The 12437-nt window shown below is 41.6% G+C and overlaps 1 long non-coding RNA gene across 3 annotated transcripts in view; it reads right to left on the bottom strand.

Annotated features, from left to right (window-relative positions):
• Window positions 1-12437, bottom strand: part of LOC122561930 (uncharacterized) — a 259730-nt gene that overhangs the window by 31363 nt on the left and 215930 nt on the right. For 2 of the 3 annotated variants that reach the window (XR_015761466.1, XR_015761464.1), the window contains one exon: window positions 4458-4530. The exons of the other annotated variant lie outside the window; for it this stretch is intronic. This is a non-coding gene — a long non-coding RNA (uncharacterized LOC122561930). The remainder of the gene's footprint in view (window positions 1-4457; window positions 4531-12437) is intronic. 3 annotated transcript variants of the gene reach the window in all.

Here is a 12437-nt window from a genome sequence, read left to right as displayed (position 1 = left end):
GGATAGGCAAGTATTCTTTTCATTGGAGTGTAGGAGATTGAGGAGTGATCTTATAGAGGTTTATAAAATCATGAGGTACATAGATAGGGTGAAGAGCCAAGATCTTTTCCCCAGGGTAGGGGAGCTCAAAACTAGTGGGCATATATTATGCTGAGAGAAGAATGAATTAAAAGGGACCTGAGAGGCATCATTTTCACACAGAGGATAGTTTGTGTGTGGAATGAACTGCCAGAGGAAGTGGTGGATGCAGGTACAGTTACAACAGTTAAAAGAAATTTGGACAGGTACATGAATAGGAAAGGTTGAGAAGGATATGAGCCAAAAGCAGGCAAGTGGGACTGGTTTAGCTTGGGGAACTCAGTCAGCATAGACAGGTTGGGCTCCAATGGATCTGTTTCCATGCTGTATGACTCTATCAATGACTACTAATTGTAACCTTTTTTATTGTTTCCAGAAGTGTTCCAGGTATCACCATTACATTGATTATTATTTATCTACCTGGTTTATCCTTTTTGCACATCTTGCACAAAAAGGTTACACGGGTATTGACACAATCTTTAATCCTCTTCTAGAAATGCAATATTGTTCTGATCTCTGTAGATACAAATGATTTATGAAAATAAATTCAAAGTACCAGTTAATGGCTGATATCCCACTGCCCAAAAAACCTAACAATTTTATAGAACTCATTTTCCTTACACTATATGGTGACAAAAAGAATGTTGAAGGTTGTGGATATGATTAAAATCAAGTAGATGTTTGGCAGGTGCTGATGAGAGTGTAGGTGAGTTACTCACTAAGTTCCAAGCCATTGACCTGCTCTGATCAACAACTTGTTCATGCCGACCAGGTATCCTCAATTAATCTAGTCCCATTTACCAGCATTTGGCCCATACCCCTCTAAACCCTTCCTATTCATATATCCATACAGATGCCCTTTAAATGTTATAATTGTACAAGCCTCCATTACTTCCTCTGGGAGTTCATTTCATACATGCCACCCTCTGTGCGAAAAACATTGCCCCTTAGATCCCTTTTCGATCTTTCCCCTCTCACCTTTTAGTTTTAGAATCCCCTCCTCTAGGGGAAAGACCTTGTCTACTTACCCTATCCATGCCCTTCATGAGTTTATAAGCCACTATAAGGTCACCCCTTAGCCTATGATGATCCAGGGAAAATAGCCCTAGCCTATTCAGCCTCTCCCTATAGCTCAAACCCTCCAATCTTGGCAACATCCTCTTAAATATTTGCTGAACCTAGATTTCTAGTGTTGTGTGTCACTCCTGCTCCATATGTATATATCCCATCAGTTCTTCTGCTCTGCAAATATCAGAGTTACACCATCACACCACCAGCGCTATTTGTATATTCTATTTTACAACATGAATTGTAATGTGGAGGAATTGTTGTTGGACTGGGCTGAATGAAGTTAAAAATCACACCAGACCAGGCTATAGTCCAACAAGTTTATTTGGAAGCACTAGCTTTTGGAGTGCTGTTCCTTCATCAGCTGGTTGTAGAGTATAAGATCTTATCCTCTACAACCACCTGATGAAGGAGCAGTTCTCCGAAAGTTACTGCTTCCAAATAAACCTGTTGGACTATAACATGGTGTTGTGTGATTTTTAATATGAACTGTAATATCCTGGTATGGAAAAAAGATGTTTGCCTATCACTTTTTGGGCAATTAAGGGTGGGCGTCTAATACTAGCCTTGCCACTCACAGACACCTTACAGACAACATGCCAGAGACTGCCACCATCATCACTGGGCAGGGCCTGTCCAACTAGCAGGACAGAAACAGCAGAGGTGGCAATACTGTGCTATAGTTCAGAGGGTGGAGCCCTCAACATTGATTCTGGACCCCACGATGTTTCATGGAACTAGGTTGAACACAGTCAAGGAAACCTCTTGCTGGTTATCACGTACCACACAACTCTCTTCCCTTCCCTCAGATGATGAATCAGTACTCCCCTATGTTGTACACTACTTGGAGGAAGCACTGAGGTAAGGGTGTGGAATGTACTCTGGGTTGAGCATTTCAAGGGTAACTCAGTAGAAGTACTACCAGCTGAGCTGGTCGGGCCTTAAAGGACTTTGCTGCTAAACTGGGTCTTTGGCAGATGGTGAGGGAATCCACAAGAGGGAAACCATACTTGACCTAATCCTCACCAACTGCCTACCTCAAATGCATTTGCCCATGACAATATTCCTAACAGCGACCTTTTAGAGACAAAGTCCATCCTTCATATTGAGAATAACCTCCACCGTGCTGTGTGGCACTGTCCTCTGTACTAAATGGGACAGATTTCAAATAAATCTAGCACCTCAAGACTGGGCATCCATGAGGTACTGTGGGCCAGCAACAGCCCTGTACTCCACAAAATCTGCAACCTCATGATCCAGTATATCCCTCACTCAATCAATACCATCAAGCCTGGGGATTAATCCTGGTTCAATGAAGAGTCCAGGAGGGCATGTCATTAGTAATCCATCAAATCCACACTACTGCCCAAAGGACAATCCACCCAGCCCTAGCCTACAACCATATCCCTTCAACCCTGGATTTACCATGGTTAAATCTCATAACCTATGCATCCTTGGACACTTTTAGCATGACTAATCCATCTAACCTGCACATCTTTGGACTGTAGGAGGAAACCAGAGGATCCAGCAGAACCCCACTCAGACACAAGGAGATTGTGTAAACTCAACATAGACTGTCACTCAAGGCTGGAATCGAACCCGGGTCTCTGGCACTGTGAGGCAGCAGTGCCAACTACCGAGCCACTGTGCCACCCATGGGAACCTCACCACCTTGCATTAGCAACCTGGATGCAAACCCAACTGGGTTGTCCTTACTGCATAGTGTTGCAATCAACTAGGACAAAGTGAGGACTGCAGATGCTGGAGATCAGAGTCGAGAGGGTGGTGCTGGAAAAGCACAGCAGGTCAGACAGCATCCAAGGAGCAGGAGAATCGACATATCGGGCAAAAGCCCTTCATCAGGAATGTGGCATAAGGGTTGCTATAAGTCTTGTCTTCTTGGTGTCACATTGCAAAGTGACTTATTCAATGTTATTGCAATACCTTAACAGTTAGTTGTCACTGGCTATTTGGTTCTAATGAAGGCCTCAATAGCACTGCAAGTCCTTGTGTACAGCTTCTCACTGAAACATGTAAGATTATGAAGGGGGTCAATAAGGTTGACATTGAGAAAGGTTGTTTTCCTGATGGACAAAACTAGGATCTCAAAAATAGAACAAACAGTTTCCTTCTGAGATGAAGAGAAATTTCTTCATTCATGGAGTTGAAAATGTTTGGAATTCTCCACAGCACAGGATTGTGGGCATTTCATCACTGAATATGCTTAATGCTGAGATTGGTAAACCTTTAGATATTCAAGTTGGGAATCAATGAATATGGGGAGCCTTTGAAAAAAAGAATTCAGGCAGAAGGTCAATCCCAATCATTTTGGATTGTAGAGTTGGTGCCAGGCACCTTACAGTTTACTCTTGCTCCTATCTCTTATGTTCTTCTCAGGCTAACTATGACATGAATGCCATGTAGGCCCTAAGGAAGAAAGACTGATTCTCAGCTCCACCTCAGGTATTACCCTACTCATGCACTTTGAGAGAAAAAGTTTCAGGACTGTCCGAAGTTGTATTTTGTCTGCTATTTTCCTTCTCTGCATAATACTCACATCTGTGTGACATTAAGACAATCAAAAACACATGAAGTACACTTAATGCAACAAGGGCTTTAGCAAGATTATTAAAACAATTAAAAATTATGAATGTAAAACTTCAAACATGGGGAGCTTGGTGCAAGTGTAATGCTTTCAGTAAGTGCTTTGTTCCAACGAAGGAGTTAATCAGGCACCACTTCCATTACTTCACCTTCTGATGATTTTGCCTGCATGATTTGTACAAGCCTTCTGCGTCACAAGCTATTCTTAGCACCTGACACCTCCACCCAGAACATAAGTCACGATTGAACCTCATACATCAACTCACTCCCTTTTTACCATATTAAATTTATGGCAGCCAAATCTTCTAGCCTGCATATATGAGGAAAGAGAATACAAATGGCCTGTCGGCAAACAACTGATGACATGACTTGTCAAATATAGAAACCCCAACGTCTGCTTGGCAGAAAACCACCAGTGATCTGGAGGCATTGCGTCAGCACAGGCAATTTACATTTCCTCCAAACTGTTTTAAAAAAGACTTGTTAAATGTCACCATAAGTTGAGGTGCCCTAACTAAATATTTTTAATGGAACACAATTTAAATTTAGAAAACAGGTAATTACGGGTAGTCGCTTCTCTCTAGTTTATCTGGGCAAAACGTTTTAACTGCAGTAAATAGTTTAGGGAAAAGATCCTTTATAATGCTGGCTGCCAGCTTCACTCTGGCCAAATCTGGTTTTGAAAGCAAAAACATGTCTCAACCTACCATTTCGATAAATGTACATGAATCCAGAAGAAGCTTCTGGAAGTGATTTTCTGCATTATTCTTTCCAATAAGTCTGAAATAAAATAAAAATAGAGTACTTCCTTAAACAAAACCAGGCGGGACTTTTTTTTCAGACAACACATTTGCACTGGTTGTAACTGGAGACTTAGCTTATTGGAGACATTTTGTTTTTCTTTAAAATTGCTGTATATGACTAATTTTTCTCAACCACGAGTATGTGCTGACAAATAGGCTGAATTTATTTACAGCAAATGTCTATATTTACAAATAATGATTTAACCCTTTCCTGTGAGTGCAGTGGTGATGTCTGATAGCCAGCATGTAAGTTCAAAAATCAGTTCAAATTGCCATGGATTTGTTTGAAGCATCTTTCTAACGAAGAACTGACACACTACGGGGAAAAAAAACCTCTAAATTCCAACTGAATATATAAAGTTGAACGCGCTTTACATTTTAAACGTGAATTCACGTATGTCACTGATTTTGTTTCACTGAACTGTAAGATTATCCTTACTTGAAAATCCAAAGTTTCTAATTCTGGATCAAATATTTTTGCTGTGTGGTAGGAACTGCTTTATAGTCCTGGAGATCATTTTCTTCATTCATTTCTTTGAAATAAAGAGCTGTATTAAGCTTCAATGGCTTTTGAGAATGAAAAATGTCTGGTGCAATTTAGGAACATTATCAGAATCCCTAAAAATCAACAACTAGCAAATATATAGGCAGAAAATTCTGTGAATCTCTTTGAATGTATTCTCCAGAATTTGCAGTTTTTGATACCATTACTTGTGCAGGGAATCTTTAATATTATGTAACACTACTTCACAATTATGTCATAAATCAACATTTGACACCAGAGCACATATGGTGATAATAAGACATAACAGCTTGGTCAAAGAAATAGGTTTTAAGGAATAGCTTAATGGAAAGGTAGAGAGATGCAGAGTTTTAAGGTGATAATTTCATAGCTTAGAGCCAAGTTGGTTGAAAGCACCTCCACTGAAGGTGCTGCAATAAAATTCAATGATATGCCAGAAACCAAAAATGGGAGGGCGCAGAGCATTACAAGTAGGTGAGAAGGGGTGAACCTGCTCCGCTCTTTTCAATCTCCTTGTTTGGCTGAAATAAAGCTTGATGTTCTTTTTTTTTCCAAATGTCTATACCTCTTTCAAATAAAAAAAGTAGTTATCTAATACCCACTACATCATCAAGGAGCCAAGTACAACGTTTTCTTGAGTGAAAAAAGAGCAATTTTATTTTCTGCTGACACCAAGAGAAGTTATAAGGATGTGATTTCAGCTATACTTTAAGTTAAAAAGTGATAGTTCCCAGTACCAAAAGATGATGAAAGGCATATATGTGTAAGGTGTTCTAAGAGCACAGAAGTTTTAACTTGAAGTCAGAGTTGCTTAATTCATATCTTTTATCTTTAGCAGTAGAGAATATTTCAGCTCTCCTTTAATGTTCTGATGCTTCTGTTCAATTGGTTCTATTAGCAGGCATTTTGCCTTCTGGAGAGGCTGAGAGAGCAATTTCTGCAGCTTGTTCCAGTCACAAAACTATCTCTTTGCTTGACCAAAAGCAGGTCCTTGAAATACATGCTGATTTATGGACCTTTAACGTCTGAGCTCATTGTTTCCAAGCTTGATAAGCACAGGTGACAACTTTCATGTCACCATAACATACAGATGCAGATGAAGGCCTTTCCACGTGTGACTGGATGAGCTAGTTTCAAAGTCATAGTGCATAGAATCCCTACAGTGCAGAAAGAGGCAAATTGGTCCATCGTGTCTGCACCAACCCTCCAAAGAGCATGCCACCCAGACCCCACCCTATCCCTGTAACTCCACATTTACCATGGCTAATCCATCTACCCTGTACATTACAATTTAGCTTGGCCAATCCAGATAACTCACCTATCACTGGAGTGTGAAAGGAAGCCAGAGCACTCGATAGAAACCCACACACACACACACGGAGAATGTGCAGACTCCACACAGCCAGCCACCAAAGCTAGAATCGAACCCAGGTTTCTGGCGCTGTGAGGCAGCAATGCTAACCATTGAGCCACCATGTCACCTGGAATCCTTCTGATAATATCTTAATTTCAGTTGAGACAATTCTATTCATTCCATGTTGTTACCAATACGTTTGTCTAACCTGAGTGGTTAGCTAATTTCTGTGGCCATTTTAATTTATTGTTGTTCCTTTCTAAGACTATTTCAGTCCATGGAAGTCCCAGGCAATAAAAATAGATGATGAACTCGGAAATCAATAGTCCATATTTAATCAGTTTTGTGACAGGTGATTTCAGAGGATGTAGACTGGAAAAGGATATCCAGATAGAAAAGGGTTCCAGGCCATGTCAAGTTGAAAACACAAATGAGAGATTTAAAATCACAACATTGCCAGACCAGGAGTCAATCCAGATAAGCAATTACAGTGGTGATGAATGAACAGGACTCATTATGATGAGCAACAGAATTTTCAATGAGCTCAAGGTCTGGACAGTGAAAGATGGGGCACTGACAATGGATGCATTGGAATAGGCAAGTCTAAAGGTAACAACGCTTGCTTAACAGTTCCAATAGCAGATAAGCTGAGGTGGTGGGAGGGCTGGGTAACTTTGTAGGGGTGGAATAAGCGATCTTGGTGATAGGGATGAGGTAAGGCCTGAAAAACAGCTGAAAGTAAAAAAGGTACAAGTTCTGAAGAAGTCATATTGGACTTGAAACATTAACCCTGTTTCTCTTCCCACAGTCATGCTGAGTTTCTCTAGCATTTCCTGTTTTAAGGTTCATTTCAGATTTCCAGCATCCACAGTATTTTGCTTTCAATTGCAAAGAGAGATGTCTGATTTAGCCTCACATAGATGCCAAGCAAAGGGATAGAATTGATAGCTCAAAATTCAAGTTAGTGGCAGGGACCAAGATAATATAGATAGATACTTTACAGTATGGAAACAGGCCCTTCGGCCCAACAAATCCATACCGACCCTCCGGAGAGCAACCCACCCAGACCCATTCCCCTTCCTTATATTTACCCCCAACACTATGGGCAATTTAGCATGGCTAACTCACCTGGCTTGCACATCTTTGGATTGTGGGAGGAAACCCATACAGAACAGGGGGAATGTGCAAACTCCACACAGACAGTTGCCCAAGGCTGGAATCAAACCCTGGTCCCTGGAGCTGTGAGACAGCAGTGCTAACCACTGAGCCACCAGACAATGACAAAGATGACTTAACCAGCTGTAGTTTGATTAGACACAGCACTGATAACAGCAACGTAAGAAAATGGACCCATTCACTGTCATTAGAAACGTTCATTTCTAGTTCTTTTATATGTTTACTTTCAAATTTCACAGCTATGCACGGATCGCTGTGTGCAGCCAGTTTGATTAATTGATATCACTCTATGTTCCCTTTTCCCTAAAAAGATTAAATATTGATTGGAATACCTGAGTGTGAGTAAATGCTTCTCATTGCAGAAACCAAAGGAACATTTTTTGAATGTAATGAGTGCTGACTTGGCTTTTCACATACAAAAAGCTATTTCAGAGACTAGGACGAGGCTGGTCATAGCCGCAGTTTATTTATGTTACTGCTGCCAAAAACGTTTATAAATTACATTAACTGGCTTTTAAATCTTGGAACCTGCTTAAAATGAGAGTGTAGGAAAGGACTAAATGAAGATGAACTTAATTTTCATCGGGGGTGATACATCAATGAGTCTTTTAAGGTTTTTCCCACAGCAACTACATTCCTGCAATCGTCATTGACAGATGACCAATGCTTCACACTTGCAGTATACTCAATTCTGACAATGCTACAAGGCAGGACCGTTTTACTTTACTGGTTCACACTGTGACAACAAAATGACACTGGGAGTGTTCCTCCTTTCTTGAGCAACTATTTCTGAGGGGCAGAGCAAAGACGATTGCTTCCTGGGATGAGAGGGTTGATCGCTGAAGAGAGATTGGGCAGAATGTATTTGATATTCTTTGGAATGTACAACAATCTAAGTTGATCTGATTGAAATTCTTTGAGAACTTTACAGGGTAGACACTGAAAGACTTTTCACCTGACTGGAGATTCTAGAACAAGGGACTATTGTCTCAGGATAAGGGAGCAGCCAGTTAGGGCTGAGATATTGAGAATTTTCTTCATTTAGAGCTATGTAACTATTTGGAATTCTGTACACCTAAGAGCTATGGATGTTTTGTCTTTGAATATATTGAAGACTGGAAACAATAGATTATTGGGGATCAAGGGATATGGAAAGTGATGTTGTACTTGAATATTAGCAATGATCTAACTGAGTGAAGGACTACACTCAAGGTGCTACATCGACATGCAGGAGGCTGGAAGAAAACAGCAAGCCAGGCAGCATCAGGTGGTGAAGAAGTCGACATTTCGGGTGTAACCCTTCTTCAGGGCTGGGGATGGGTTTAAGGGGAGCTGCAGATAAAAGGGGAGGCAGGAGCAGGGTAGTGAAGTATGGATAAGTGAAAACAGGTAGAGGGTACGATCTGATTGGTCAATGGGAAGCATGGATCAAGTAGGGGGCTGGGAGAGTGGAAAGGAGGGGGAGGGGGCTGGGAAGGGTGTCAGGGCATGAGAAGAAGGTTATTTGAAATTGGAGAGCTCAAGGTTGTTGGCTGCCTAGGCGGAAGATGAGCTGTTGTTCCTCCAATTTACAGTTTGATTTGAGGTGCCACATAGTCTCATCAGACTCCTTTATGTTTTTACTTCAGATGTCAATGTTCACTGTTCGGAATTAGATAGTCATGTCCTTGCTTTTTAGCAGTTGTGGTTGTTTAGCTCAGTTGGCTGAATTGTTGGATTACAACACAAATGACACTGACAGCATGGGTTCAGTTCTTGTGCTGGTTGAGGTCATCATGAATGCCTCACCTTGTCCCTTGCCTGAGGGCATGACAACCATTAGGTTAAACCACCACCAATCATCTCTCTCTAATGAGAGAGCAGCCTATAGTCTGCAAGAACTATGGTAACTTTGCCTTTGAGAAGTATTTGTGAAGTGGCGTAACATAGATGATAGTCAAAATCCAACTCATAATTCCCTGAACAAAAAACCGAATGGACTGTGGATGATGGAAATCAGAAATTGCATGCTTTTGTTTTGGGTCATAAGTCCCTGTGCCTTTTGAGTTATTAAATCTCCACCAGTGATTTGTAATGCATTTGGATGCTAGGAAGCTACACTGACAAAAACAAGAAACAGCAATGCAAGGGGATCTCTGACCTTCCCCCAATGATACACTGAGATTGGGGATTCAGAGAAAAGAGAGATTAAAGTTGTCCCAACATCTCATGTCTTACTTTCACCATGACAACAATGAAGGGCAATTCATAATGAAATCTTGAGCCATATCCCACACATTCTGTGGGATATTGCTGTGTATGCATAGTACAGTATTTCACTGTTGGTGATCTGATTCAGTTATAAATAGGCTATTTACAATCTGATAGACGCCTTCATTCAACAGTAATTATTATAAATCGATAAATGTGCAGCGGTTAACTTCACAATACTGCTACCAAATAGCAATGGCATTGCAGAATAAGCACTGTTTATATGATTAGGATTTAGCTTCTTTCCTACAGTTGAATGCAGCTGAGTGGCATCTCACCTATGAATGCAATCATCTCTCTTTATGCATTTGATATGAGACATGGTTCGCATAAAATAGAGATTCTCTTCTTGAGCATCATATGTAATAATTTTATTTCAAAGAGCATGAAGGCATTAAGCCTTTTGGGTGCACTGACCAAGTATATATTTAGTCAGTCTTTATCCCATGTCACATCTGTGACTTGTGCGTGCAGCAAAGAGGACGGTTTGAACAAACCTGACTGAAATCAAACAACCAAGTGGATGTTGTAACCTGTGCTCCTTTGATTGAAATTTACTCCTTAGACTGTAAGGGTGGCACGGTGGCTCACAGGGCCATGGACCCAGGGTCGATTCCACCCTTGGGTGACTATCTCTGTGGAGTTTGCACATTCTCCCTGTGTCTATGTGGGTTTCTTCCCACAGTCCGTAAATAAGCAAATTAGGTAGACTGGCTGTGCTAAATTGCCCTTGTGTCCAGGGATCTGTAGGTTGGGTGGATTTCCCATGGGAAATACAGGGTTATGGGGATACGGTAGAGGCATAAGACCATAAGACCATAAGACATAGGAGCGGAAGTAAGGCCATTCGGCCCATCGAGTCCACTCTGCCATTCAATCATGGCTGATGGGCATTTCAACTCCACTTACCCGCATTCTCCCCGTAGACCTTAATTCCTTGTGACATCAAGAATTTATCAATTTCTGCCTTGAAGACATTTAGCGTCCCAGCCTCCACTGCACTCTGTGGCAAGGAATTCAACAGGCCCACCACTCTCTGGCTGAAGAAATGTCTCCGTATTTCTGTTCTGAATTTACCCCCTCTAATTCTAAGGCTGTGTCCACGGGTCCTAGTCTCCTTGCCTAACGGAAACAATTTCCTAGCGTCCACCCTCTCCAAGCCATGTATTATCTTGTAAGTTTCTATTAGATCTCCCCTTAATCTTCTAAACTCCAATGAATACAATCCCAGGATTCTCAGCCGTTCCTCATATGTTAGACCTACCATTCCAGGGATCATCCATGTGAATCTCCGCTGGACACGCTCCAGTGCCAGTATGTCCTTCCTGAGGTGTGGGGACCAAAACTGGACACAGTACTCCAAATTGGGCCTAACCAGAGCTTTATAAAGTCTCAGTAGCACAACAGTGCTTTTATATTCCAACCCTCTTGAGATAATTGACAACATTGCATTCGCTTTCTTAATCACGGACTCAACCTGCATGTTTACCTTTCGAGAATCCTCAACTAGCACTCCCAGATCCCTCTGTACTTTGGCTTTACGAATTTTCTCACCATTTAGAAAGTAATCCATGCTTCTATTCTTTTTTCCAAAGTGCAAGACCTCGCATTTGCTCACATTGAATTCCATCAGCCATTTCCTGGACCACTCCTCCAAACTGTCTAGATCCTTCTGCAGCCTCCCCACTTCCTCAGTACTACCTGCCTATCCACCTAACTTTGTATCATCGGCAAACTTCGCTAGAATGCCCCCAGTCCCTTCATCCAGATCATTAATATATAATGTGAACAGCTGCGGCCCCAACACTGAACCCTGTGGGACACCGCTTGTCACCGGCTGCCATTCCGAAAAAGAACCTTTAATCCCAACTCTCTGTCTTTTGTCAGACAGCCAATCCTCAATCCATACCAGTAGCTCACCTCGAACACCATGGGCCCTCACCTTGCTCAACAGCCTCCCGTGTGGCACCTTATCAAAGGCCTTTTGGAAGTCTAGGTAGACCACATCCACTGGGTTTCCCCGGTCTAACCTACTTGTCACCTCTTCAAAGAACTCCAACAGGTTTGTCAGGCACGACCTCCCATTATTAAATCCATGTTGACTTGTTCTAATCCGACCCTGCTCTTCCAAGAATTTAGAAACCTCATCCTTAATGATGGATTCTAGAATTTTACCAACAACTGAGGTTAGGCTAATTAGCCTATAATTTTCCATCTTTTGCCTTGATCCTTTCTTGAACAAGGGGGTTACAACAGTGATCTTCCAATCATCCGGGACTTTCCCTAACTCCAGTGACTTTTGAAAGATCTCAACCAACTCCTCTGCTATTTCCTCAGCCACCTCCCTCAGAACTCTAGGATGTAACCCATCAGGGCCAGGAGATTTATCAATTTTAAGACATTTTAGCTTTTCTAGCACTTTCTCTTTTGTAATGGAAACCATACTCAACTCAGCCCCCTGACTCCCTTTAATTGTTGGGATGAGTCTGGGTGGGATAGTCTTTGGATGGTCAGTGTAGATCTGATGGGCCAAAGAGCCTGCTTTCATACTATAGGAATTCTATGACTGTGTAGTCATCAA

This window comes from Chiloscyllium plagiosum, unplaced genomic scaffold, assembly GCF_037043375.1.
Source record: "Chiloscyllium plagiosum isolate Xiang-an unplaced genomic scaffold, Cpla_swu_hap1 HiC_scaffold_25, whole genome shotgun sequence".
In the NCBI taxonomy this organism is placed as follows: domain Eukaryota; kingdom Metazoa; phylum Chordata; class Chondrichthyes; order Orectolobiformes; family Hemiscylliidae; genus Chiloscyllium; species Chiloscyllium plagiosum.
The sequence above is the reverse complement of the archived record's forward strand: the minus strand, read 5'-3'. Positions and strand labels throughout refer to the sequence as shown.